The sequence below is a fragment of the Phalacrocorax aristotelis genome, chromosome 12 (genome assembly GCF_949628215.1).
Source record: "Phalacrocorax aristotelis chromosome 12, bGulAri2.1, whole genome shotgun sequence".
Lineage (NCBI taxonomy): Eukaryota > Metazoa > Chordata > Aves > Suliformes > Phalacrocoracidae > Phalacrocorax > Phalacrocorax aristotelis.
In genome coordinates, this window is record NC_134287.1 from 14,295,102 (window position 1) to 14,319,097 (window position 23,996).

Here is a 23,996-nt window from a genome sequence, read left to right on the forward strand (position 1 = left end):
TTATGTATTGATTTCTTCTTGGTGCTCATTCCAAAGCATACATGAAACATCACTTTATCCTTTATTCTTCTGTTACAATTTGCAACCAAGAAAAAACACAAGAGAAAACACAACTGCATTTCTATCTCAGACTTAACTAAGACCACATGGTGACAACTTCCTTTCCTAACTGATGACATTTGCAAAATCTTTCAGCTGAATTAAAGCATTGTGCTCAGCTTCCTGTTATCAACTACGTATGATAACTTTCATGGCACATGAGCCTTTGATAACAAAAGACCAGCTTTGCAGTGCATTGTAAAGCTGGACAGGCAGCATAACAAGCTCTTGGGAATGCTCTTCCCTTTGCTGTACATTCAGAAATTGAATCTGACTCACTTCCCTAAACCCCAGCATCCACCAAGTTTATCCTTTAGTGAAGCAGTGCACATAAAGATTAAACAAACAAAAATATCTAAACAATATGCTTGAGATTACATCTAATCATCTTTTTCTCAGACAAAAGAGAGCAACACCAGCCATTTACCATCATGTGCAATTATTAGCTGGGCTAAAATAGTACACAGAAAAATCAATCACCAAATGAAATATTTAAATGATGTCAGGGGAGAAAAAAAACATAATGTCAGTTAGCAAAGTATTGTCTCTTACCTCTGGAAGCCTTAAAGCATTCCTTTCACTCATCAGTTATTGCCCACTGTCAGGGATCACATACACACCCACCAGAAATGAAAGAATGGCTTAAATCAAGTTCTTAACTATATTGTTTCTATATTGAATAACACACTTCCACTAAGAATGCTGCAAATAAATAAACAAATTGTTTTTAAAAAGCATCTATTAAGCTTATCTAAAAGCAAGAAAAAAATAATCTGTAGAACTTCAAATTCACTAACCTAAAACAACATACCCTTTCTACGTTCCTGTTCTGTGAAACTTGGAAAAAAAAAACCAAAACAACTTTCACTTTCCTTGTAATTCCCAAACTCACCAATTGAAACAGTTTTAAAATCTACCGAAAGACATCTCAAATGATTTTTCTATCTTCTGTAGGAAACTGGTATCTGTGAAGGTTATCCAGTTTCATTTTTAAAATTATTTCTTCTACCAGGTTTAAAGCTAAAGCAGAGATAGACAACTAAATCCCCCACCTGCAATACAAAATGGGCAGTGTCTCTGGAGGCAGAAAGCTGAAAATTCATATAGTCAGAACTGAACCTCCATCTGCCAAAGGAACCAATCTAAGTGGCTTCATCACTCCCTTTCCACCATCTGATCTTCATATAAAATGAATTCTGCAATCAATTCTGGCTACAGCTGTCCTTTAACAAAACAAAACAAAATTACAGTTCCTGAATCTTGAAGCGTCCGTGCTTTCTAACACCTATGCCTAAAGGCATTTTTTCACCGAGGTCTCCATTCCCTTTACCACTGAGCACTGCCATGGCTGGCTACCACCACTACCCAGAAATGAAGTGCAATTTCTGTGGCACTGTACCTGCAATGCCAATTTATTTTCCTGGTAGTGGCCAAAGGCCTCAGGTAGGGTGCCAAACTAAGACCAGAGCTAGTGAAGAACGTCACCAACAGCCAGATGAATTACTGCCATATCCAGAACAGCCTGCGGAGGTCCTATTCTACTGTACTTAAATAAGCAGCAAAACTATTTGCTGAAATCCATTTTTAGCATTTAATGCCATCACAACTACCAAAGTATCTGCTTCTATAATAAATTATTCAAATTATTAATAAATAGTGAGACTAATAATAAGACAGTAATACTGGAGGGCTGGAACATTAGCCTGAGATTTGAGAAACATGCAGCCTCTGCTCTCCCACAGACTTGCTGTTCGTCCCTGAACCATTCCCTTAATCTCTTTCATTGCATTTCCCCGTATCACTTTCCCCCCCTCCCATGGGATTTGTAACAATAGGTACATTAAAGATGGAGGTTTTCAGATTCTACGATAATGGGAACTATAGAAGTACCACAAATTCTAACACTAGGGAGTAACTGGTCAGCATTAAAAAAAGAGGTCAGGTAAAGCATAGCTGAGTGCTTCTCCTTGATCTTAATTACCTTCCAACTTCATTACCATATTTCTTAATGATTTTCCAGTAGATTGCAGCCCTTACTTAACACTAAAAGTGCTCATTTCCCCGGAGAATCATGTTACCAGATAAAGCAAACATAACTAATTCTGTATATCACCTCTGATCTGAAAATTCCATGTTTAGCTATTCTGCCCCAAACAAGCAAAATCACTGCTACTCTGGTTGCTGTGACTAGAAGAGCGCACAGTTATCAAGTTACGACAAAAAGGCATGATTCAACCAAAGGCTATTTACCTTACTTTATCAATTCCAATGTTTATTTTAGACTAACCATGGGGAAAAAAAAGTCTCTCGCCCTCGACTATTTTCAGACACAAAATAACAGCGTGTGCATTAATGGCTCCGCCTGTTGCATTATTACAAGATGAGATGGCTCAGCATTTTATGTCCTGGCAGCACAAGGCTGATCTATTGATCTTTAATGTCAAGAACACTGCACTATGTATTCTTACAGCAAAATGAATCCTTTTTGTTTACACGTAGGAAAATAAACCACTGGATTTGCTGACAACTGATGTAATCTTGTAGGTAGGATATAGTGAGAGCTATATGAGCTACAGATACAAAACCTGCTGCACCCCCAAGACTGTGTGTGACTGAACAACTGACTCAACAACACAATACAAGTGCTTGCCTATCTCAAAGCTTAAAAATAATCCCTCGAGTTCCATGAGGCTGCTCAATATGCTTGAAGTTAAAGAGATGCCTAAGCCACTCCAGGGAATAATTAGCAAAAAGGATCCTGGCAGAAGCTGGCAGTCCTTCAGATATTCAGTAGGAAACTGGGTATTTTCGTATTCCTCAGTAATGTTTAGGTATCCTTTATTTAAACAGATATTTGAGAAGCAAGTAATACTGTGGAAAAACATTTAAAACTTTCCATTTTCTTCTACATATTTATGGTCATTACTGTGTCACACTTCATCCTGTGATAGCCTGTAAAGAACCGCTTAAAGAACAACAATCAAAATAAAAAATAAAAAAAAAAAATCAAAACTAAATTGTATTATATAGGGGCCAAGAGCTAGAATGGTTCATTAAAATAGCTCCCCATTGTGTTTCATATCCATTTTGCTTTTCCAGACAATCACAAAGCTAGCTTCAAGTGAGCAAAGACTCTCAAGATAAATGTAATTCCTCTAATCAGACATTTTTTTTACTTTTCCTTTCTTGAACTTTGACATTTTTCTCCCAGCTGAGAGGAGAAACTCTTTGTAACATTCTCTTCACAGTGTAGACTTCACAGTAACTGAGACTGAAATAAGTTGGGAAGCAGAGATATCAAAGTTGAAAGCTCAGTGTTCCTTCAATCCTCATATTTGTGTCTTGTACCTTTATAAAGCGCTGTGTGTTACAAGCATGACATCAAAGAAAGCACCGCTCCTCTTGCTATATATTAAAATAAACTGGGTATTATTATGCTCTCTCTTCTGACAAGTCACGTGATTACAGAAATATACACAGCAACTTTACTCAAACACTGAACAAAGAATTATATTAGAAGAAAGTCTTCTCTAGGTCACTGCAGGACTTCCTGAACATCTTTAACATTCCCCATTCTCTCCTAACAGCCAATCTACTGTAGATGTACAACCAGCACACATGATCATAAGAATTAAGGATTTCTCTTGTTGTATCAAACTTTCAAGGTCTCCAACATCACAGACATTCTCGGAGCATGGCATAACTCTAAAAGGATAACTTTTGCAGTCATACTGCCCTTTCCTAGCTTCAGTGAAGCCCTAAAAGGGATTCCTTGTTTGTACTATAAGGACTAATTTCAGTACCTACCAGAAGCCAATATAAATTTTGTCAATGTCCATCAAAACTAAGAATAGGAGGTTACCTTTCTAGATAGTGGAAAGTATTGCACTGCTACAGGATGCCAGAAATGACATCAGATCAGTTCATCCACTGCCAACATTCCAACTAAAAGCAGCTTTAAATATGCTGTGTTGGCTAATCTTTGTTTTGTAATTAAATAAATCCTACAGCACTGTTGAACCCTTCCTCTTGTGGTCAGCACTATCTTCTGGTCAAATCAGCTGCGCACAAGCACAAGTGATCAAGATGTTAAAAACTAAGAAACTGTCAGTTAAGCAAAATTATGACTCTATGAGCAGCTCACTTCTCACACAGGGATCACATTCTATACAGGCAAAAATGAGGCCTGGACACATCTGAAAATACATTGGTGGGGCAGATGAAAGACTTGGAACTTAGCTCAATTTATTCATGACAGAAAACAACACATAACGTACCATATAACTACTAGCATTTGATAAACTGAGGTTTTGGTCCTCTTGGGTCTCATTTTGCCTGTTTTTTTCTTAATGGTTGAGAGGAATCTACTTGAATAAACTCTGTACCCTGGCACCAACAGGAAAGGTAGCAGAGTCAGAGAAATGCACCAAGCTTCTAAAGCTGACCAGGACATTAAAAAGCAGAGAAACGTGTCCTTGAATTGACGACAGCTACACCTGGGTTTGTTCTTTACCAGTGCCACTCAACACAGAACAGGCTTTTTCTTATGATATTTCCCTGACATGTACAACTTCGTGAAGCTGTGCCTATTAAATCCTATGAGAGTTATTCAAAGATAGTACTAAATCAAGAGTCTTGATCCTGCAGTGGAAGTGGAGGGCATCTGGCATCTAGCAAGCTACAATTCTGAATAGAAGGTAGGAAATACTGGGAAAAAAACATTCCAGTGGTATCATAAACTATAGGAATGGTGAACGAGTCAAATGGAATAGCTACTAAGAATGTAAGACCACCACATAGACTACTTGATTGATATTTACCCCATTATAATTGCAACAACGATTTACAGCAGTATTTCTTCAGCAAGAATTTATTGCTCTTCTCCTGCCACTGCCTGACCAAATGCCATCTGTTGAGGTCATTTGGTTTTGCCAGTTAAGGTCACGAGTGTCGTGAGGTACTAACAAAAGTAATTTTTCCAGGAGATGAACTTCAAACAAAAGTGTGGGGTTTAAATTCTTTTTAAATGAACCATAACCAAAACATAACGTAAAGTCAAGATGTCCCTGGCCATCTTTGAAAGAGAATCTGCTGTTGCATTTTTAGTCATCATCACAGAGTCTCTACACTTCTTGGTACTTAAATTACATTGTGTTGCATCTAGACAGTTCCTCCACAATGGGAGGTCTGATTTTTAAGATTATTTAGAGCGCAAACAACTACTACTAGTGTGTACTAGGAGGTTTCAACATCCCTCATGGTATTAACACTCTCTACAATTTAGGAATAGTTCTGCAATTGAGAACAGCAAAGCACAACAACAACAAAAATTAAAGAAAGTAGGGAAGCCAGCTAACCTGTCAGGCTATGCTAATAAAAGTTGATTGATGAACTTCTAGCGGCACTGAGCAATATTTTCAGATGAATCAGTTAGAACAGGTGCTGACCACCACAGGATTTATCAGTAGAGAACCTTATGTTATAAACATATGTTGTGCATATTTTCAGACTGAAACTAGCTGGCAGCTTCCAGTTATTTCCTTTTTAACTATGAATGAATTACAAGATAATGCATTATTTTGTAGTGTTTTTCTGATTGTTTGGTTACCGAGTTTTTTCCACATATTTATGCCTTCTTTGGAATCCAAACCCTCCCAGTACTTTGCCTAGAATCAATTAATTGATTCTGAAGAAGTAAAAAATTTCAATTCTCCAGCTGCTTCCTGGATTAGCATCAGAATAAGGTCAGGTCTTCCAACTCAAAATAGACAGCTGACAAAAAGAATCAGTGGATCAGTTTTCTAGACTGTGAAAGCCAGCATGTGAAACTGATTAAAAAGTAAAACAAAACAATCTGTTTTCATTACCACATGAAATAACAGTTATCCCCAAACTCTCTATACATTAGATTTCAGAAAGGCTAGACTCTCCACCTCCTCCTAATGCTGGGGAAGAGAAAGAGAAAGTGTGAACACCTACAGCGTAGCGGCGAGAAGTAATCTATCTTCCCTCCTGTGCTCTATCAGTGTGATAGTCAGGAGTCTACCTACTAGGATCCAACACAAGAGGTCACCTGCACTAGCCTAAGCAGGCAGAGGTACAAGCAAGACTTCCCCAAATCACAGTATTTCCGCTCAGGAACGGGGACCAGATATTAGCCTAACCTCACTATAATGAATCTCCACAGGACTTGGACAAATGTTCATTTGATCAGTACCTTCACATAGTGATATGGTAGTTTCCCACATCACAACAATATAGAAACTGCTGATTTTAACCAAATGCTACTGTATTGTACGTCTGTGGAGATTAATTCGTATTGATGTAATAAATACAAAATAGTATTTTAAAAATAAAATAGTAAAGAAATAGGGAGGGGAAGAGAAGTAAGTTTGCACACCTAGTTCAGCACACATTGAGAGAAACAACAGAAATAGAACTGTTATATCTAGTTCAACATTAGGTTAAGTGTATGGCCTAAAAAGACTAATTAGCAATGGAAAAAATACCTGTTTGTTGTTGTAGTTTGAGTTGTGGTTTTTGTAAAGTGATGTTCTTCATAAAGAAATGTACACAGTTCTTTAATATATGTCTACCTGCACGTTTTTTAAGCTTCAGAGCCGTAAATATAGATATCTATGCGAGACGTTATTTTAAGTGACAAATATTGGATTAGACAATGCAAAGAAAAAATAAGACTTTACTTCTTCCAGCTCTAACCCCTGAAGCCAAACGGGTACCCCAAGGGTTTATTTATCTGTCCAAGCAGAACAGAGAAAACAACTACCCACACTTGAGTTACCAAGGAAGCTAAACATATCTTCTATACTTACGCCCCTTCCCCCGCCTTTTTCTGAGATTGTGATATAAAAAAAGATAAATGTTTACTAAGCAAACTCAGATTTGCATGCCTCTTGCATACAAAGAGTATTCACTCTGTATCACTTCGTTGCAACTTACCACCAAAACTGCGCTCAATGTGCCTTTGGTGTTTAGAAGCAAAGTGCTTTGAGCCTCATCCGCTAGTAACTCCTTGCAGGTTGCCACATGCTGGCATTCTGTACTGCAGCCACACCTGCAGCCCCTCCGAACAAGGAAAAAGTACCATTCACTACCAACAGCCACTCGACACCCCGCTGCCTGGCCCTCTGTGCAAACGCAAACAGAAATGACAGACGGTTGCAGGACAGCCAGGAACTTGTAGGTGTGCTCAGTCAGTAAGTCACAGATCGCACGCCGTTTCCTCAGCTTAAACGCAAAAGAAAGCTGCCCTCAAAAGCACCCTAAAACAGATCAGTTATCGGCTTTTAATTCAAAGCATTAAGTAACAATACTTTGAACCTTTATGCCACCTGCCACTACAAAACTCTAAAACCTCTTTACAGAGAACCTACCCCACAGCAACAGCGTGCTGTCATCATCATCACCTAGAAGACAGAGAAACTGCAGAACAGAGCAGTGAAGCACCTCTCACAAAAATACACATGGAGTCAGAGCTGGATAGCAAACCTGTTTAATTCCACCAATTGTGCTCTGCTCCTTATATTAAAAAATCCAGTCCAAGGGAAAAACACATGGGTACGTGCACACACTGTTCAGCCACGTAACAAAGTCCACTCTTCATAAAATACAACAGACCAGAAAAGCGTTTAACTGTTAAATCAGTAAAGGAAAAACAAACTAAGAAAAAGAAATTGCTCCACCAACAAACATCCCAATTCCAGTCCAACAGAACTTTCTCAGTCTGTTTTCCTTCTGTAAATCCAAGAACTAATGTCCTGCGGATTGCTTAACCTATGTAATTTGTCAATAGAGATTTACACAGCACAGCTATAGCCCAGGACAAACCTTTGCCGTTTGCAGAGCTCTGATGTATTTCTAGTTCCATTTGTGCTGTCACGCAGTAATGTTTCTGGACCTCAAAAGCTACAGCCTTTCAGAGTAGAGATGACAAACTGGAGGAACAACAGAGACCCTTCAGAGGTGGCTCTCCCTGTGGTTTTACTCCTAGTATTTCCTGGGTTGAACCCTACTAAAGGGAGTGGCCCAAGCAAAATAGGTGTGTCTGTGTTCCCAAACGGTTTAAAGGAAGAGAGAGTATTTTCCTCTAGATGTTCCATTAGTCATCAGGATCGTGGTATGTTGTCTTTCAAACAGTGACATGTTCCAATGTATTGACCATCTCAAAGCAGCTGACAGTATTAATAACTTTCTTTTTCATACAAAAGGATCCTAACCAGCCTCCAAGGTTGACTGCAAACAGACTTGATTTTGTCCTGAGACTGTTTTCTTTCTCTTTTACCCTGCATCTTATCTCCACTCCACTGCTTTTCTTTCATAGCTATATTGTACCTGAACAAAAGAGTAAGAGCCTGTGGGAAGATGAGGATCAAGTGACACTGTCGCCACTTTCCACACGCACATGCAGTAGGGAAAGCCGAGGTCCCAGGCACCTTCCCTAGGTTCCCACAACACCCCACCCACACAGAGGCAATTAGGCTGACCATAAGTGTAGACTTCCAGGCTTTTCCTTCTACGCAGTTGTACATATCCAGAGACAAACTATTCCATGAGCAGCTGAATTAATAGATCTTTTTTTTATGACCGGTTTGCGTCCAACGTCCTCAACACCCATCGGGTTTGCCCTACCTCCATGTAACATCATCTTGGCAATACCATTCCCAGAAATACTTTCAGTTCCTTTCCATTTGTCTGCTTTCCCAGTTCCCCTCCATGTCCTTTAAATCCACCCACAGAGCCCTTAAGCTGTCTTCCTTAACTGCTTCAGTATCTTCAGTTTCCACCCATACCTCCTAAGCTGCACACTCTCTTCCTCCACTCTCTCATCTTTTCCCTATACCCCAACCACCGGTTAGTACCTTTAAGTTCTGTTTCCCTGAAAGGAGGAGAAAGGGAAGACTGACAGAGCAGTTGTATAGCCCTCATATCCTAGCAAACGAGACTGAAAAGCAGCCAAACACAAGCTGCAGAAGCTGACAACTTGGAACCCGAAGCCCTCTCTAGAACACACTTACTGTACCCTGCACATTACTATGGACTGAGAGGTGCTGCTGTAACAAGAATCCCATTTTAACCTCAAGATTTCACTTTAGGTGACAAAAACCCCACTTTCTCCTCTAAACATCTATGAAAAGATGCTAGAAACATACAAAAACTTTTGGGTTCCTGGGTGGGAACTGCTAAATCCAAGCAAATTTTGTCCAACTACTTTTAATTCCCTGCTTCAAACACTAAATCCTGAATTTCCTGAACTCTTGACTTCATTTTTCCCACAATGAATTGTCAACTTCTCAGCCAGCTAGCTAAAAATATACATTCATGCAGACGCACAGACAAGTGTAAACACAGGCACAGAATCTGGTCTCTACCTTTATTCTTAGTCTGGCATTCTCCTCCTCTGGCTTTATACATTTTATTTGCTGCCAAATTAAGTGGAGTGCAGGACAGGGCGTTCACTCTGTTTGGACTTAAACGTGCCTGACTGAAAATGATTAGCTCATCAGAAACACTGCTTTCTCTCCACCCCCATTCTTCTTTTTAATAATCAAAGCACTGTACACTTTAATTATCATTACTACCGCTCTGATGTGGTAAGCAGATACATATTTTCCTGTTCTAGAGACAAAAAAATTAAAGTGCTATATTCCCAGGAAGTGCTGACCACTAGCATTTACTTATTTTATTTACTCTGCTCCCAGGTACAACTGTGTATTGTGTATCTGTCTCGGGTACAATGGTGAAGAGGAGTTATGTGGTCCAGAAATAAGTTCTTCTGTCCTCTTTAAGAGACACATTCCTGAATTATGCCAGCATGACTTCTGCAGTTAATCACATTTACACCTTTTTTGTTTAGGTGAAGAGTTGAAAGGGAAGGAAGATGAGAATGATTCAGTATACATCTACATATTGTACAAGTCATCACGCTCACACTAGCTATGTATTATTAGTAGCTATAGCATTAGACGCTATATTCAAGGCACATATAAACTTACGTCTTCTGTATGGCGATGTATGTACATACACATCGCCTCTGTAATGCAATTGATTACACATTGATTTTCATTTATATTAAGTTAACTGACCATACCTAGTAGTTTTGTACACCATGTGAGAAGTGATCACTTCTTACACATGGTCATAGTCCCAAGTGTCCTTTCAGGAATTTCTGTACATGTCTCCTAATGCTGAAGGTCCAGCCTCCAGAAACTCTGGGTAATTCAAAATCTGCCAGTGTGCTGTCATAAACATTGCATGTTGTTCCCATAAAAAAAAAAAAAAACAAAGCACACAAATCTCGCCAAGTGACAAGACTGAAATACTGCCGTCTATTATGCTCAGCAGAGAGATGTTTTTGTTGGCTATTAAAGCTCAGCAGAGCCTCGCTAGCTATTAGCTCTCCAACAATTTCATTGGATTTAGCTTATTCCAACCTACACAGTTCTCAGGCCTATTGTAATTCCTACAAAGTGACTGAGAATAATCAATCCCCGTGCTGCAAGGGATACGCAGAACTACACTGGTGCCAGAAAACCAGAAAGACAACAGCGTTCTCCATGACTCCATTACACAGACCAACACTATGACATTTCTAAAATATGAGTTCATTTCTGTGCTTTTCATTTTTCTTGTAATGCCCTTTTTACCCTCCAGATTTCATGTAACCCAAACAGAAGCACCTACAAGTACAAACCACCTACTATCAGAAAACCTACTGAACAAGAATGTTATTGGCTACTTGGGACAGCCACGGATTCATGAGGCAGCACGTTCCTGTTGCGTCTAGTGGGACACACTCAAGGCATCACAGTTTCTCCTTCAAGTTTTAAAAGCAGTTCCTCCTAGACAACATTAGACCATATTTGCTCAACCCACTCCCTGGAAGATTTTATCCCTGTTGAGATATTCTTTCCATACTACAAACAAGGAAAGCACCAGGCAGACTAAGTGATCTGTCCAGGACCACAAAACTCCACACCCAGCTTAGAAGGAGTCTAGGTCTCATGAATCCCAACCCAATGGTCTAGCCGTTACTTCTTATGTAACCTAAACTGAATTACTTATGTTTAAAGAAAATTATTTATTGTAAACAAAACAAAACCACAGAAGAAAAAGCAGCAGCTTTAAAAGAGACCAATAAGCTCTTATCAAAGGAAATTAACTTACCCTCTTCCTTCATAGCTTATCTCCTTACTTCTTCTCACTCCAAGTCCCACATAATAGAAAATGCCCCAACACAGTTCCTGCAGATGCCACAGCCTTTTCACTGGAGCTAGTTTGTAAGTGACAGCAGCAGAACCAAGAGATCACAGGAGGAAAATTACAAGCAGACTCTTCCTTGTTACTTCAGCAATTTCCCTCACCTCCTAGTCTAGGCTGACACTCCTGATTGCTAGTGATTCTTCTCATTTACAGCTTCCGGTGGTGACTCCTCCAGAATTTTTTCCCCATCTGTGAAATTATTGCATCACTGTCAATGCCTCTGTCTTGCAGCAGAAACAAATTTACAATAACTTCCTCAGAGCTTGTGCACAGCAGTTATTTTCAGCTGTAACTGCTTAGAACAAGTGTTACACCATGTATTCTGTGCTCCAGAAAATGAAACTTTATAGACATATAAAGTGTAGCCAGGCAAACACTGCTTTCTTGTGCATTGCTAATTGCATCTTAATTATAGCATTTTGCATGTATTTATGCACCTTTCATCCTAGTGTATCCCAGAGCACTTTGTAAACTGTCACACGGTTTTAAAAGGAGGCCTATATTAATACAGAACTACTCGTACCCAGACATCTCTAGAATCCAGTGCAGCAGCCTGTAGATAAATTAATGATGAGAGAGATCTGGGCCAACGGCAGAACATTGAACCTCTGTAGTTGGATAAAGACCTTCCCTCCCCCTTCAGACATAATTTGAAATTCTTGCATATCCATTTCATCCGATGATCTCAATGTTTGAGAAACATTAATTTACGCGTACAGTATTTTAATTAGGTAAGGCATAAATAAAGATCTAAAACCTGCAACGCCTCTGCTACTAGTCAAGAGGAAGTGCTTAAGGGAAAAAGCATACAAACTGGGGCAAATATCGAGCGATCCTTCTAGATTCTCTCTCACACTGCTGCAAAACAGTGGTTTTGCTGGAGATTGCCTCCAGATCACTGTTTAACAGCTACCAATGCACCAAATCACTATTTTTTCTAATTCCTTTTGAAATACGTCCCTCCATTTCATTGCTTTACACTCTGAAGTAGTGAGCTCCATCTTGTATTCCAGTGCTATATGAGGAAACACTTCCAAAATAGCTCTTTTTTTTTGCTTTTAAGCCTGTCACCTGCTGATTTGATCAGGCTTAGGCCAAAATTCTTAAATCCTCAGGAAAATAAATGAATGAATGAATAAATAAATATCACTCTCTACATGCTTTCTTTGCACACAGATTTTAGAATATTTTATCGTGTCTCTCAACACCACTCAGTTTTACAGGTAAACCAATGCAGAAGCCAAAATTTTACAACAAAATAATCTGAAACAAGACTTTACACCTGCAAGAATACAAGCTGTTTATTTTCAGATGTTTGATTTTAGACAGTGTGTTTTAAAAATTCCACCCATATAGAGGCTAAGTTATTTTCCGAGGTCACACACTGAGCTAGTGACAGTCCTGATGAAAAAGCCCAGGCATCCTTGTCCTTAACCATTATCAGACGGCAAAGAGATGGAGTAAATTGCATGCGCCTCAACATATCCATGCAGGAAGGAAGGAGGCTGAGTCAATTTTACTGGGATTTCAATGTGGACTTGCAAGAAATGCAAATATTTCAGTTGTGATACACAGAGCTTTAAATAGTTGCTAAGACTAAAATGGCAGTCTCCCATTACATTTAATTTAAAGATCTACTTAACAACTTTATCTTTCCTTAAGCTAAGCTAAGCATTTGCAAAGCTACAATAACGTGCAACCTCCCTCTGCTTTTCCACCCTCAAAGGTAGCTTGGGAACTTGCTGATACTGACTACTTTCCCCTGACTTGGCTTTTAATTCAGGCGCCAGGCAATGGATCACAAATGGATAACATGAAGATAAAACATTTGGCAGACACTTGACTGTCATATGCTTTCTGTTGCCAAGAAACAAAATAGGACCTGTTAAAATCATATCATTAATTAACTTTTCTATAATTTTATTTTTATTGGTGTCTTGTTGGTTAAGCAGATGCTTTTTCACTCAGAAGGAAAGTGTGTTAAGCTTAAGGAGTGACTTTTACTACTATCAGAGGCTGGCGTTTAACAGATCTTTACAATAAATAACTTTGGCCAGCTCCTCAGCTAGTTACGGCTGATTTTGTTCCCTGATACTAAAAATAAATCCTTTCTCTTTGAGAAAGATGATGTTAGTGGAGGGATCAGTTTACATCAGCTGACAATCTGAATTCTCATTTCTTGCCATCTTTTTCCTTTGTCTTTGGGAAGTTACTGAATTATGTACTACAGTACTGAAATCCTGACCTGATGTTTCAGACATTGCCCTTAAAAAGTTTACTACAGATTTTTCTGAATGGTCCTAATTTTGATACAAGGTGGCTGCAACTGTGATGCATTTGCCAAACAATTCCAAAGGAAAATAAAAATATTTACATTCTGTCAGTGGCAGAATAATATTTAAATCCTTTATTTTTTCAAGGAGGACTCAACCCTCAAAGAAGTCAGCTAAGACCTAAATGAAAGGCCTGGCTGAAGGAATAATTCATAACGAGTAATAGCTGTAAGGACTGTCAGAAAGCAAAAAATTGGTTTCCATTACACTAAAATAAGGCCTAGGCCTGTAAGCACTGTACATGAAAGAAAACTTACTGATGCTCACCCATGCATCTCGCACATGTGAATGTTTGCTACAGCAAGGTAAAACAGATGAGAAATGAATCAGACTACTTTCAGTGTATGTCATTGCAAGCACAACAGCATTTTTTCAAAAAAGAAGACAGTTTAAACAGTGCCTCCATTTTTCCTGTCCAGTTTTTAATGTCAGTGAAAACTTATGTTAGAGTATTGTTCAGAGTGAGGGAGGGTTCTGTTTATGCTCTGCAAAGACACACAGAAAAACTGGGAAGCAAAAAAAAAATTTCTCTGTGAAAACCTCCATGAAAATGTAGAATTGACTGGCCCACAGCATAAACAGTGACAGGCGGAAGTCAATATTGCAAATCTTCGTCAGCCTTAACACAAGCAGCATTGTCCGTGTCAGGATTTTTAGTACAATACATCACACCTGACTGTCAGCCCCAGAGCTCCTCCGTCTGACATGATACACCAGGACGTAAGCAAAACTCAGTATGATGGGTTCCTGAGACTGTGTCGGTTCTCAGCAGCCAGCCTCCCACACGACCTGGTGGGAATCTTTAAAATGGAAGTTTACTTAGTTTACCAGTGTCTTTGTGATACTACATCTTTCGCAAGAATGAAAAGAATATGTTAATGCAATCTCTAAAGTGAAGACTTCACTGTTCTTCTCTGTAAGAAATTTAGATGTGGCACTGAGCAGAAGAATATCATGTCCAGGTGGAAGGAATGGATGCAACTTTCTAGTGTACCACATTCAGCTGTCAGCAATCACAGGCTATTACACCACACAACTCCTCACAAGGATCACGATCATTACAAGGAACTGATCAAGTGCCAACTTAAAACACGTAACATTTACAAGCTCCACTGGAAGGCTGGTGTAGGGATTAATTTTCTTTTAGCTCCTATACTAAATTTGTTAATGGGATGTTCATAAACTTTTTTCTCATGACATCATCATCCGTTAGTTAAAATGGCTCTTCTCCCTTCACAAGGGTCATATATTTTTGGATGTAAGTCCTGACAGGTGCATTTTCTCTTTTGTTAGGCTGAAGCAACACGTCCTTGTTTAGAGACCTACCCACCACCATTCTGTCATCAAATATGGCATCAACATTCTTCTCTGCGGTCATTCTCCCCCAGTAAACTTCTGTACAGCAAAAATCCTTCTTCTTAGTCCCTGAGCACACAGTGGTCTCTTATTTAGTAAAACTGAATTTCAACCTGTTTCTACAATTTGACCTAAACCCCTCTGTACAATATGCTAATCCCCGCTTGACACTGAACGCGCCTCCCAAATGTGTGTGTCACCAGTGCACTTCATTAGCAGGCCCCTATGCTTCTCTTGCCCACTTACAACTCATGTATGAGCTGTAATTTCTTTCACCTTAATTAGTAGTTTCTCAAGAATAAACATTCAAGCTTACAAATTTGTCCATACTTCATTTGCTCTGTTCTATATTACCATGCCAAATAAAGACCCCTTATCAGTCACTCTTGCACTAAGCTGTCCTGATGGCTCTAGTCGGGTCAGATGCATTCTGTACTCAGCGTAAAAAAAACAATGGTTAAGTTCTATCCTTAAGAATTTCTTCAAATGAATGTTCAATTCATCTGACATAATCTACATTTCCAGAATAACCCACTGCAGTGTTTCAGGAGAAAAGAAGAAGTGTAGTCATTTTCATTTGTATTTCAATAATGCCTACAGGCTTCTACTGACGGTAAGACGCTACTGGGCTAAGATCCATAAAAAAACCATAGTAACATTCCTGTACCAATTAAAATATGAACAGGTGAGAACCACTGGACAGGAGACAAAATCAGAATCATAGAAAGCAAAGAATTAATTATACTAAATTAGCACACCACATATCAGTAGCAAAGCCAGACAGAGAACCTACAGGTCTTAGAACTCTCTAGGCGGGAACCCCAAAAGAGTTTTTTGGTTTTGTTGGTTTGTTTAAGTACAGATGCACCTGATGGCAATATTAAAAATGAGAACAAATGAACAATGTAGTCCAACTAAAAAGAATTCTCTTTGTGTGATAACAGTTGCTTAGATAAATCACCAATATATCTGAAGACCAAGTCTCAAAAATCTGCTAGAAGGGGCAAATATGACACAGTCAAAGGCTTTTATAGTCCTCTATGTGCTTTAAGTACAAAGCACAGTTGATAGACAAGAATACTGGAAGAATTCAAACGATGCCTTATAACTTTTTTTTTTTTTTGCTGCAGGCAACTTTTATAACAGCCAATTGGACTACATTAAAAATTCTTTCATTAAAATTCTATTACCACTGAAATTACTACATATGAGATGTGACTCTAAACCAAGAAAATTTCTTTCCTATCACAGCAATTAAACAAAGGTGATAAAAAAACATAAACAAAAGGGGTTTTTTACAACCTTAAATTCAACACCTGTCTAGTCAATAGCCTTGCTGGAAATATCAGGATGTTAAGCACTAGTGAATCTGGGTAAATAATGTTTGGGGGGGAGGAGGGGGTTGCTGTTGTTTTTGTTTTGTTATGCTAAGCAGAGAAAACTGAAAGTGCTAACATAACTCAGGAGTATCTGCAGTTTATCTAACAAACAAGCAGTAAAGAAAATTAAACAGTCAGAAATATGCAGAATTAAAATTGATAGCAGGATTAAATTTGAAGGAGGTTAAGTCAAAAGAAAGGGAGATTTATTCTTCTTTTAGCTCACATTCACATGCTTTTATACCTGCATGTTTTCTTTAGAAGTAGGGCAATGGCATTTGCTCCTAGTTAAAATGCATAAGGAATGCCTTGCAGAATCAGCGGTCCTATTTATTTATTTATTTATTATGTGCATTTCAAGGACAGAAAATGAGAACCTTGTCCACTGCTATCTGCCATATCTAACCAGTAGTTCCACATTGCTATTCCTGTTACTCAGTGCCCCACACATTATGAACTACATACTAGGAGCACGGAAAGCTCATCTGACTGCAACTCCTTTCTCCGTTCTGCCAAATTTTCTGCTAGAGAAAACAGAATTCTGGCCAGGACTTACCTGTGGGACAAGAGACCAAAGATATGGAAATTCACATTGACTATCACTCGTTTGTCAGGTCATTCACCATCAGAAGGACCCCAAGTTTAAAAAAGGATAGCCCTGACAAGCAAGAGCAGTGCTTAGGGGATGGAGGAGGAGATCATTGCTTACATGAATGCTGAAACTCTTGTGGTGTTGGATTGTACCTTATGGCTAGTGCCTTATTTTACAAGCAGCCCACCAATATCCTTACTGTCCCTTAAGATATGAGTAAGGATGAAAAGATTTTGGCCTAAAAAAGTACAGCCTGTGCCTACTGGCTTGTGTGTGGATTGGATTGCTGAAGGGCAGGAGCCCCTACATTCAGCAGTCTACTGCCATCAGAATCCCAGAGTCTTAAAAGAGAATCACAGAATAAATCAGGCTGGAAGGGACCTCTGGAGATCTCTAGTTCAAGCTTCTGCCCAGAGCAGGTCTACTTTCAAAACCAGATCTAGTTGCTCAGGGCCTTTTTCCATCAACTTCTGAAAATCTCCAGAGATTGCACAACCTCTCCGGGCAATCTTAGCAAGGGCTCAGACACACTCATTGTGAAAAAATAAAAAAATTCTTTCTATTTAGCCAGGATTTCCCTTGGTGCAATTTGACTGCTGTCTTCCGCCCTTTCGCTGTACACTAAGGAGAGTCGGGGAAGGGAATTACATAGAAAACATGGACCCATTCAGGTATTTGAAGCCAGCAATTGTATCAGCCCTTAGCCTTCTCTTCTCCAGGCCTATACAAAGCCAGCTCCTTCAGCTTTTCCATCCAATGTGCAAGACTGCATTTATCTTCGCCGAACATTGCAAGTTCCCTGCTGGCCCATTCTTCCAGATTGCTTAATTCCCTCTGAGTGGCAGCCCTGCTCTCCCTTCAGCGTGTTGACTGTTTCTCCCAATCTGATGTCACCTGTGAACATGCTAAGGGGGCATTCTGCACCACCATCTAGGTCACTGATGATGATGTTGAACAACAGTAACTCCAGCACCAAGCCCCGGGGTACCCTGCTTGTCCCAGGCTGCTAGCTGGACTTGAGAGCACTCATACTTTGAGCCTGAAGGTCTAGCCAGTTTTTCACAAACCTTGTAGTTCACCCATTTGGTCCATAACCCCAGTAACCCCAGTTTGTCTACAAATATGCTGTGGGAGATCTATTTCTTTGTGTACTGGCTTGGAGGGTAGTGAGCTCACTCAAGTGCAAAGCTGCAGCCCTGCTACACACGGAAGTCCAGACAGAATAGGTTAAAGGACAATCACCACTGAGTGAAACTTAGCAGTTGTTTGTGCTAAGAAAAGGTGTCTCATCATTTCAGAAGCCCGAGGTGTTAATATGCATGCATCCCAAATGGAAACAATCACCACTTGGGTCACCAACTGGGAATTACTAGTAACAACTTACTCCTTCTGTCCATTTTTTCCCTATTACATTCACTAAAGGGGTACCAGCAAGGACTTTTAACACCTCATTCTCTTAATTAATGCGCTCTCCTACAAAGGACAGAGAGCAGCTAAGATGTGGTATGTTTCTTCTGTTTAAAGAATGAGCTGTTATAGTTAACCATCCTTCCCAGATGAATCAGAAAACAACTTCACCCTTTGGCATCTGAGAACCCCTGCAACAATTTTATGAACAAAAATTAATACAAGCCAAAGAGGTTTAGCTGGCATTTAACTGAGCACTTAGTCAGCAATTTATGCACACTGATGACACCCACACACTAATTCTACTAATTTGTATCGTGAGTTTTGCATTCATTCCATGACATATCAAATGTGAAAAAAAAGAAAAAAAGCAACGAAAACAAAAACCCATAAACCACCCAACAAACCATTTCGCCTTTTAGCAGGTTGTTTGTGTACAAGAAAGGGAATCAAAAGCCTAACTCAAGGTCAACTGTGTTGCCAAAGAAGGCAGTTCAAAAAAAATTCAACCTCGAGTATGTGTCTCTGATCAGAGATTTGAAAGGCTGGATAATGCATACCTTACAGACACCTACAATGGAAACACAAATCCTTTGTTCCACTCTGAGCACTTGTCCTTTTTATGTAGACACCTTTACATGGATCACATATTCTCAGAAGCTCAGTTTCCAGATAGCTTTATTATAGTGTCACTAATTTTTCCAGATCAGAACTATTTTCAGCTTCAGATCAAATGCTATTTTTAATCTTAAACTCTGGCCTATTGCTAGGCTTCATTTTATTGTGTGCTTAAAGATGCATTTAGGATTGTTCTCATGCTTTTGCTGTGCCAAGAAAATTATCCTGGTGACCTCTGGACTAAATTTACCATTACTATTCTTTTTTCATCAATCTAAAATACTAAAATAAACTATGGTGTTACCCATCAATTTCAAAAAAAAACACCAACCCAAAAACTTTGAATGCTGTATTGAGTCTTGGACTCCAAACTCAAAAGAGGTCATTTTGTATCAAAAGATATAAGACTTGATTTTCCTCATCTCCAGGACCCCCATACCCTATTCCAAGAAGCACCAGAATACAACTGTCTTAAAATCTCCAGCTGACCTGACCATACCTATTCCCCTCACTTCCTACTCATCTGTCTTGGCAAAAACAAACATACTCTTCACTATTGTCATCAATGAATTTGCAAAGCAGTAATTCCTGGAACTCTAGAATGAGAGTCCCATTTTCCAAAGAGTCAGATTTAGTGAATTTGAGAGCACAAGCAGCTTCCAAACTAAACATATGAGCTGCGTCATCACAGAAAGTCATTCTTATTGTCCTTCAATTATAATCACATAAGAAAAGGAAAAAAAAATTTAATCCTGGGAATAATCAGCAGCACTTATGCCCCGATACGCATTTTATTCACGCTGTCAGAAATTATAAACACTACTCCTCTATGCAAATGGTGTTAATCTGGGGTAAAACCACACTAAAACCAGAAAAAAGTCTAAGTGTTTCTGTCCCCTTTAAGTTGTTTAAAAAATAAAAAATTCTAGCATACAATGCAATTAAAGCAGATGAAAAATCCTGGATCTCTAGAAGGCACTGATTCCTACTCTACTCTGCCATACCAGAACACATGCTCCTTTCCAACACAAGCACACACACCAAAATCTAAAGGCATCTTCTCATACGCTTAAATGCACACTATGAATAAAACTGTCATAAGGCAATCTGACGGGAGATGAGTTGGAAATACCTTGGAAATATCTGAAGTGGCTCCAGTGCCTTGGAGAGGTAATTAACTATCTTGTGCTAGAACTAAATAATGCAGGTGCCTATTTAAAAGTAGCTGAAATGCATATTCCAGACCTGCCTGTAGTGACAACTCCTGCTTGCAGCTCAGACAAAAAAAAAAATTCTATTTAAGGAAAAAACTACTCTTGGGGAAGATGGCTCCAAATCTTTCCTTGAATTAGTTCCCACTTAAACTTCTTTCCTTGTGTAAGCCCCATTACACACTGGAGCAGTAAGGTCTCTGCAAACAAATACTCACAGACTCATAAACTAGGGCTGGACAAAGAAGCATGCATTGTTGCCAGTCCAAGTGACCTCCAGGTTATGTCCCTGGTTGCCCCACCAGAGGACTAGAAAAAACAGCACTGTGTTCTGCGATGACAGTATTTATTCCAGAACTGGGGACAAATGCCTCCACCTTTGAAACGCACGAGGGAAGATTTAGCTGTCCTCAGAACAGTATGAGAATCGCCTACACAAGCACCGCCATGCTCTGGGAGAATGCTAGGAAGCAGAGAGGCATTAACCAGCCGGGACCACTGCTGGCATGCAGCAGCTGCTGACAGCCTGCCAGCACGCATCCTGGGCACCGCAGTAACAAAAACAACTTCATTAGCGGGCAGCCACAGTCTATACTGCCCTCAGCTCCTGGCCAATTTCCTCATAAAACCCTACGCATGGGCTCAGTCTTTAGCTCAGGGTAGCTGTGGCTTCACAAGCAAGGCTTTAAGGTATCAGTGTGTTTCATGACTTGGTAGTGCCCACCACAACGGAGACTAGCTCTTATTTGTGATCCTAACGCACCATCTCATTGCAGCATCTCTCATTACTGAGATATTCCACAGCAGTACTACTGTGGGAACAATGAGTTCAACAGCAAGGGACTGTGACTCTTGGGAAGTCAATGCGCTTAGCACCTGAGAAGACAGAAGAACAAAAAACATCTCTGCATATCCCTTAGAATTACCCCCATGAAAGCAGAGACCTCTTCTAGGCAGCTCTGAGTATAAAACGGATCTCCTGGGCTGCTGAATTAGCACCTGTGACCAGCGCAATCCTTTAATAATACCATATGACAGGGCCCTGCATTTTAAGAGATGTTCAAACATCCTACTCCAAGCGGCGGAGAATCTGTCAGAATGTTCTCAAACAATTTCTCCCTGTGGCAGAGTGGCACAGGCACAGCACAAGAGTGATATTCCAGCTGTAATTTAGAGAGGGAACATGACAAACAGCTCAGAGCAGTTCCCATGCACCCATCCTTTCCTCCTTTTTCACAACCTTCCTGAACTTAAAAGGGAGATACAGCTTTTTCAAAACAATCTTGGCTGAGTCATTAATGAAGAACAGCAGCAAAAACAAAAAATTACACGCTGGGACTAACTGGCAAGATCTGGCAGCAAAGGAAGCCTCCGAGGCACCGAGCCAGACAACTGGAGCTCATTGGCCAGGTGGCGCATTCGTTTCTTGGGGAACCTGGCATTAGTCTCACCCAGCAGCTGAACCACAGAATAATTCTGTCTTAAGTGTTGGAAAAAGTGTTTAAAGACTTTCTCTCTCAGCTGCGGGTGAAGGTGACGTACATCAGAGCCAAGGTAAAGCAAGTGTAAATTACTGTACTGGGAGCAGAAGGTAGGTAAAATTTAGCAGATTTAGGAGCCCTTAGTAGAGGACATGTAGCCAGGTAGATTTATTTTTGAGTGCTTGCAGTCTTCATACAGGGACTGTAATGGGTTTTCTGCCTGCAGACGTTTCAGAAAATTAATTCAAATTAACTTTTGAAATGGATTACAGAAACAACTTTTCTGGACACTCTCATTCATAAGTAAGAGTGACCTTAATTTCAGTTAGCTCATTGCAAGAATAAATTAAAATCAATTAGAGCCCCTTCAACTCTGAATTCACCTCTTTATTTAATTTGGATTAATTGTTCCTATGTCTCTCAATCAGTCTGTGTCAAACTATGAGGCTGGAGAACAAATGGAAAGAAACAAACACTCCTGCATTATCTTCCTGGTCATCACACTGTGAGCCCCCTGTAACACAACATGCGCTCGCACAGGGCTGCTATAGTCTTGTTTCTAACACCAAACCATGGCTGTAAAACTCACCGTTCTGGATAAAGGAAAGATATTTTAGTAATATTTGAAAGCGATGCATTGCTACTGGGTTGCTTGGACACAAAACTTTCATTGTTTCATTCATAGATTTTAGCTTCTTCTCTAGGGCCCTGACATCCACTCAAGTTTCTGGGCCCTTGTAACTCCCCAAGAAGGTCTCAGGCCAACAACAGGAGCAGCAAACATTGATGAATCTGTCATAGATTAAAATCCTTCTGTCATCTGACTTCACCATCTCCCAAATCCCATTGCCAGAGCTGTTTTTGTATTGGTAGCTGTACCGACACATGTGGGACAGCACACCCAGGTACCATCTACAGTTACAGCATTACTGACTGACAGAAAAGTGGGAATTGTTTAGTATTTCCCACAAATATTTGGCAGCAAAAATGTTCCTCATGTACTCCAGAGGAACAACCCTAGCAATAAGTAGGGGCAAGCCTCTCTCCCACCCCTAGTGCCCTGAAAAAGTCAGGTTACGGCTGGAGGTCAGTGGGGGACAACAGGGTGTCAGAAGTGACAAGGTCCCATGCTTCCACATCAGAAAAAGCAGCAAAAGCAAATGACGCATCTGTTAGGCCTCAGTCCAAAGGCAATCGCGGTTGAATGCTGTGGATGACGCCAACTGCGATTTGCACTGCTCTCGACAGCCCTCAGCTTCTCAAGTGCAGACCATGTTCAGAGACTCCAGAAGGAGCTCAAAGCAAATGAGCCAAAACAGCATGCACTTTGCAGAAGTCTTCAGAGCTGGAAATAGGCTCAAGGATCAGGTAGCAGTTGCTGAGCACTAAGACTTTTCCTTATAACCAGGGTTGCCAGCTGCCTCATTTGGGGACAGGAATAACCTGTTTTGATAGATTTACTGCTCTTGCCATTTCCCCCTAAACCTCTAATGAAGTTTTTATGAACCGCTTCCTTCAAACACCACCCTTTCACCAGTTGACAATGCAAGGAAGTTGCATTTGCAGAGTGGAACAAAGTCAAGCAGACAGATGGGAGGCAAAACAAGCTGAGAAGAAACTCATGCTGCTTGCCAAGCATCTTCCTAATATTTTCCACAAGCTGTAAGCAGTATTCCCCACTTTCTCAAGTATCACATCTTCCCTAGGATCACAATTTTTAAGTAATCTTCTACTCTCTTATAGCGTTACTAAAAGAACAGAATTAGCCCGACAACCTTTCTGCCTAATTAGAAGAGTAGCTTTGCTATATGTGATGTATTTAACCCCTATGCATCTGTAGAGCGGTGAGCACTGGAGAAGTTGAGCAGCATTCCACTGATCAAATCAGTGTGACACTGACTTCCTTAAGAAAATCAGCCCAGTGGTAGTGTGTTAACTGAAGGCTTCACCAGTTACTTTGAAATTGAGATGAGAGTAAACCTTTGGGACTCCAGAAACTGAGCTGTACTGTCAATGAAACTTGAAATAGCATAAACCCAGGAGAATTTGTCCTTATGCTGCCACCTATTTAAATTACTATTGGTCTGCAATATGCATGCATGCCTGAGTGTATTTAAGCGTGTGGGGAGGGATGACTGTGATTCTCTGCATCTAGCATTACTTCACTAGATGTTGTGGAAGTGACAATATTCCCAGCACACAGCGCTAAGAAGAAAGGCAGCAAAGAGTGAAGCATGGAA

General features: G+C 40.0%; 1 protein-coding gene across 2 annotated transcripts in view; it reads right to left on the bottom strand.

The window, feature by feature from the left end:
• The window catches only part of ABLIM1 (actin binding LIM protein 1), a 221,427-nt gene that overhangs the window by 151,808 nt on the left and 45,623 nt on the right, over positions 1-23,996 (bottom strand). The window contains exon 1 of one of the 2 annotated variants that reach the window (XR_012662910.1): positions 7,948-8,115. The exons of the other annotated variant lie outside the window; for it this stretch is intronic. The gene's annotated coding sequence lies outside the window, so the exon portion shown is untranslated. Of the gene's footprint in view, positions 1-7,947; positions 8,116-23,996 lie in introns of those variants that run through there. 2 annotated transcript variants of the gene reach the window in all.